This window comes from Euprymna scolopes, chromosome 6, assembly GCF_053919585.1.
Source record: "Euprymna scolopes isolate OS-2025 chromosome 6, ASM5391958v1, whole genome shotgun sequence".
Classification (NCBI taxonomy): domain Eukaryota; kingdom Metazoa; phylum Mollusca; class Cephalopoda; order Sepiida; family Sepiolidae; genus Euprymna; species Euprymna scolopes.
In genome coordinates, this window is record NC_136487.1 from 95,002,701 (window position 1) to 95,008,700 (window position 6,000).

The 6,000-nt window shown below is 39.7% G+C and overlaps 1 non-coding gene across 1 annotated transcript; it reads right to left on the bottom strand.

Annotated features, from left to right (window-relative positions):
• Positions 1-2,790: 2,790 nt before the first annotated feature.
• Positions 2,791-2,989, bottom strand: LOC145278554 (U2 spliceosomal RNA). Its single transcript, XR_013868374.1, has one exon. It is a non-coding gene; the product is annotated as a U2 spliceosomal RNA (small nuclear RNA).
• Positions 2,990-6,000: the final 3,011 nt, after the last annotated feature.

The window sequence follows — 6,000 nt, forward strand, 5'->3', positions numbered from 1 at the left end:
ATGCTGTATACGGCCATGGCGGTTCGACTTTTACTTGAAACGTCCAACGAAATTACCTTGAAAGAATACAATCAGAAAGCGATGATAGAGTACGAAAACTAAATGGACAGACTAGCTAACAAAATGCTGAATGTCGGCCATTTATGTTTAATACTTGACAAGCTTATTTCCGATGATTTTGTAGTGCCACCCCTGGCTTCGGATAATGTAATTTTGGTGATAGTAATGTATTTGAAAAATGTCAAGGACTGTACTAACAATTAATATACATATAGTTAAATTGACGAGTGAAAAAGATGGATAAAAACACGAATGTAATGAATAAGTCACCAGTTAGTAAGGACATAAATTTAAGAATGAAAGAGAGAAAAACATAATTTAACGAATAATTTTGCAGAAATGTTAAAAGACTTTGAAATACCAAAGTTTGTTGAAGTTTTAAAGTTCTTGAATAAGAAGTAAACAAAGGCATCAGAAATTTCATTTCAAAGTTTCATTATGTGTATGTGTGTGAGTTTACCTTCTGTATGGCTGAGTTAACTGGAGAAATAGCAGCAGGCCAAAAAGAATGTCAGCGTAGCACGTTCATTCTTATGAAAACTTGCTTTTGGAAATGACGAAGAAAGCGAATCTAAACGAAGCAGAAAGAAAGAGCAATCAGAATAATTTGCTTTTTAGCGTTCGTTGGAATCATTTCGCGATTCGATCGTTACACTTTAACTTATTTTTCCTTCCTCATCTTATTTAAAGATACTGATATTTAAAAAGTAAAATGGACCAAACCTTTTAAAAATCGGCCCCGCTTTTTTTTTTATAAAAAAAAGGATCACCATTTATCAAGTTCAAAGGTCATTCAATGGTAAAGAATTATTGAGGTGGGGTGATTGTCAGTTGAAGAGCCTTTTGATAGTATTGGGAAAGATTGATGAGATGGACCATACACGAATTAGTTGTGGGAACTGTTCATAAAAGGAATATTAACAGTGGCTTTAAAGAAGACCACGTTGTAATCAGCATGAAATATGTAATAGATGCGTGGAAATGTGGTGACACATCAGCCACAAGTATAAGAACGTAACTAATGACAGCAAAACAATGAGAAAATATGCAAAACAATGGCAGAAACATATTCTTCAGTAACTACCATAAGTTTGACTTCACTCCATGTAAAGATCTTACCAGTCAAAATGTCTTTCGTATGAACTCGTGTCTGAAATTTAGAATATATATATATATATATATATATATATATATATATATATATATATATAAGAAACTATTTTTTTTCACACGAACTTGTAGTTATCCTCACCACCAAACTTGCATCACACACATGACTGATTTTTAACATGCTGATTGATTTTATTATTTGAATTCTTCAGATCACTGATCTCATTTGGAATGTTATTTTCATCATGTTACGGTTGGTGTAACCTCTGATATTCTTCCGGTGTATTTTGTCGAATTCAAGAATCTTTCTATTGAACTCGCAAGGACCCGTGGTGCAGCGGATAAAGTACTTGGTAAATCCAATTGTAAGATCTGGAGGTTGAAGGTTCAATCCTCAGATGAGCAACACTCTAAATATAATTGCGAATTACTATTTCTATTCAATCATGGCTGACGGAACAAGAGTACATTATCCATGTGGATTAAATAAAGGGTTTCGTTTGAAAATGTGTGCAAATTTCCGTGTTTGTCGGAAAGATTCCCGAGTTCAACAAGATACACATGAAAAAGGTCGGAGGTTACATCGACCGAAATGTCGTGCAAATAAAACTCAAAGTGAGAATAGTAATCCGAAAAGCTAAATAATACGAACATATAACTGTATTTATGGAAAAAAAGTTGAAAATGAATTCCAAAAATTAGATATGCCATCTGTAATCTATTAGAAAGTTATAGTGTTTTAGGAGTTTGTTCGTATTTGTTTTTTTTTTCTTTTTCCCATGTTTAATTTGGTTTTTGCTTATATATATATATATGCATACAAGTTATAAAAGCATTTCATCCAAGGCATGAAAATTGTTAAACAAAATGTTTTTACTATAGGCTTTAAAAATAAAGGCACAAGATTCAATTTGACATTTATTTATCTTCAAAGTGCACTTTTATAAATTTTACAAAGTAAGGCATAAAAATTTAATTTAAATTGAATCAAAAATTACCTTGGATTTATTTTATGTAATGTATATTCTGTTGCACTTTAAAAAAAAATCATTGAAAATTTTATATGTCATTAATTGCTAGATGAAAGATAATGTTTTTAAATTGCAAAATATAATCATATACACATATATATTTTTATATACAGAGATGTAGAATTATATTACGGATGTGTAGGTTATTATCATTCGTAGCAAATTATTTTCTTGTTTTGAATAAATAATTAGTCGACATTTAATTCAGTTTTGTTGTGTTTTCAGTTTTTTTAAATATCTTTGTAAGTTTCACTGATAGTTTAAAATCAATAAATATCCATCATTTCATCAATAATGGAAAATTAAAACAAACAAAAAACAAACTGAAAAAAAGAACAAAGAAATAAAAACAATAAGTAAAGTCGTTTTTGCATCGAACAAGGCCGATACCCATTAGTCACATGATCTCGTGTAATGAATGAATGCGTGAATTTAGGATTGACATGAAATTCTTAAAGATAAACGAAAATGACCGATAAATGGGCTGAAATAACTTAAATAAATAAAAAGTAAATGACTTAGAATGACTTTAATGAACTTAAGGATGAATTGAATGACCTTAAGAATGACTTGAATGCTTAAAAAATAACTGGAATCCTTCAAAAACAACTTGAATGATCTGGAGAATGACTTAAATGGCTTTGAGACTGACTTGTTGTATAATGGGTGATCATTTTACATTAAATTAATACAGAAAAGTGATCCCCTACTATATATCACAATAAGTACAGCATGTAGTAAGAACAGATACTACACTTTGATCTTGACCAAAAGGCAAAGAAAAGGGTATTTATTTGCTTCCTCCCCCCGAGCAAATTAGGCACAAGGCCGATTTTTAACGTGAGGAGTGAAGGGGAAATGGGGACCAACTCCCTGGGGAGTAGGAGAGCTGGATAGTGACAATTGGTATGAAGGGTTGCACCTACATTGACGAAGGTCTTATATGTGGGGGAACCCCACATATGGTCTTTGCTTGCAGTATCTGCCGGAACAGATACTACACTTTGATCTTTATATATAATTTATTTCGTGAAAATGAAAATTGCAATCAAAATAATTCAATGTAAAATTAAAATAAATTAAAAGCAAAATTCAAATTTACAAAACAAATTTAGGCACAAGGCCCTTTAAGATCTGGGTGGGGGAGTGTTGCAGGGTCTTTGTTACTAAAGTGAGAATGGAGTCTTTGGCGACTTTACTCTTGACTGGCAACATTTACCACAATACCTCATTCACTCTATGAACTCTAAACTAATTAATGAAAACCCCAGCGTTTTTGCAAACAAGAATATATTTACGATTATTTTCTGTGTGTGTGTGTGTGTGTGTGTTTTACTAGCGGTTCTTTTCTGCTACGCCCCACTAGCTTCCGATGAAGCCTGTTCCTAGACTGTTCGAGGACACTGATCCCTGGCAATGCTCTAAGTGCGGACCGGCATTCGGCGTAGAATGTTTGTTCCCCCCTCGGTCTCCGCTGAGCTTCGACCAAGGGGTCAGGTGTGAGATTAGAAAACGAGCTTCCAACCGCAGCGACCCATGGAACGAACGGCCCAGGAAGGCTTGTGACACCTAAGATCGGGCAGTCCTAAGCCTCTCTCACTCAGATTTCGATCACAGACCTCTCTGCAAACATAATGCTTACCCTCGTTCCACAAGAGTGTGTCGAGATGCTCCTGTAAGCTGATTCGTCGTTTTGCAGGGAGGAGAAGTACAGACAGACGGTAAAGGATGAGCGAAAAGATGTATGCAGCACACGCCTCTGCCCGACCCTTCAAGGACAATTTCCTTCGAACCCAAGTCTTGACAGAGGATTCGACCTTGGTCTCCACTTCCGACCAGTTTTTCTTCAGCTGGAGACCCGGTCCGAACCACACACCGAGGATCTGGACCGGGCCGTTAGTCCAACTGAAGATGCCTGGAAGTGAATTTACTCCGGTCCAGGCACCCAACCGCAGACCCACCGACTTACTGCGATTGAAGACGGCCCCTCTAACTTCTTCGTATCGAGTGAGCGCCTCAGTGACCACTTGAATGTCCGTGGGGCAAGACACGAACACGGTGAGGTCATTGGAAAACACGGAAACCCTGGCTCGTGTGCCTCCAGGGAGAGCTATCCCATGCAGGACTGTTGTAGTCACCTCGTCCCTTAACTTACGAAGGAGGGGTTCCAACGCCAGGACGTACAAGAGAGGCGACAGCGGGCAACCCTGTCGCACCGACCGGGAGACGGCGAAAGACTCCGACAGCTTACCATTGATCTGCACTGCTACCGTCGGCCTGTTATACAGTACAGAGATCCACTTGCGGAAGTCTGGATTAAATCTGGCGGCCTCCAGCACAGATCCCAGGAACCGATGGTCCACCTTATTGAACATCTTGGACTGATCCAAACTGATCAGCATGGCCTCGGTGTCATCTTCTGTCCCCTTTATGATTGTGCGTATCAGATGAAGATTGTTTTGAATCGATCTCTCTTTCACAGCATAGCTTTGGTCTGGTTCGATCAAGTCAGTGATGATAACCTGCAACCGATTTGCTAGAATCTTTGCCAAAATCTTTAACTGTGTTTAGCAGAGTCAAGGGCCTGAAATCATATAAATCTTCCTCCCCACCATGCCGTTGACCTTTCCTCAGCAATGTGATCACTCCCTTGGTCACCTGCCCAGGAATGGAGCCCTGAACAAAACAATGGTTGAACATATCCTTCAGAATAGGGACCAACATAGGCGACAGCCTCAAGTAAAATTCGTAGGGTAGACAATCAAGCCCTGGGGACTTGTTGCAGCCGACCTGCTTCAACGCAGTAATGATCTCATGTTCCACGACAAGACCATCACAGCTAGCCACTCGAACCGCTGTGAGGCGGGGCGAGTCGGCCAAATAGCTACCAAACTCTTTGACCCTGAGTCTGGGTAGTTGGGTGAAACGCTCCGATAGATGCTTTCAAAACCCCTCGCAAATCTCCTGCGTCAACATGAAGGCGTGCCCTTCCAGGTCGTTTACCTTTCGAATGTACCCGTCCGAGCCACACCTTAGAGCAACCTGATGCTAAACAGCGTCTACATTAACAGCCTCGTTCAAGACTTTCATTAGCCTAGCCTTAACTATCTGGCCCTCGTACCGCTTGCTAGCCAAGCGGTTGAGGTCTTGTTTAGCTAGTGCTATCTCTAGGGGACCACCCCCCTCCACCGCCCGGGTCAGCCTATTCTCTATATACTTCTTTGCCTTAGCCTTATCTAGCGCGAGGTGTTGGCTGTACTGGACCGAGAAGCGTCTAATCTTAGCCTTGAGACTAACCCACCACTTACTCCCGGTAACCGCCCCCACTAATGCCCGTTGGATTATCTCTATAACCTTTAACCAGTAGTCCTCCAGCTCCAACAAGGTGCTGTTGAACTTCCAGTATCTGGCCAGTTTAGGCCTAGAGCTCAAGTTCAGGCGGCCCATAACTAGTTTATGGTCCGAGTGTCCTAAAAAGTGGAACATGGGGCAAGCTAGAAAATCTACATCGCCTCTTCTAACTAATATACGATCCAAGTAAGTACTTGGATAGGAAGGCGCATTAGGATGCCATGTCCACATCTCCCGCCCCGGTTAATCCAGGCGAAATCTGTCGACCAGGTCGTATGAAGCCATCAGGTCAGACAGACTGCTTTCACACCACACTGACCCGCTAGTCCCCCCAACCTTATCTATCTTGGGATCAAGGATGGCATTCCAATCATCCATTAAGACTACCCTCTCTGGATCATCTATAAAACCCTCCACCCATCGAAAGAAGGAAGCCCTCTCCACAGCG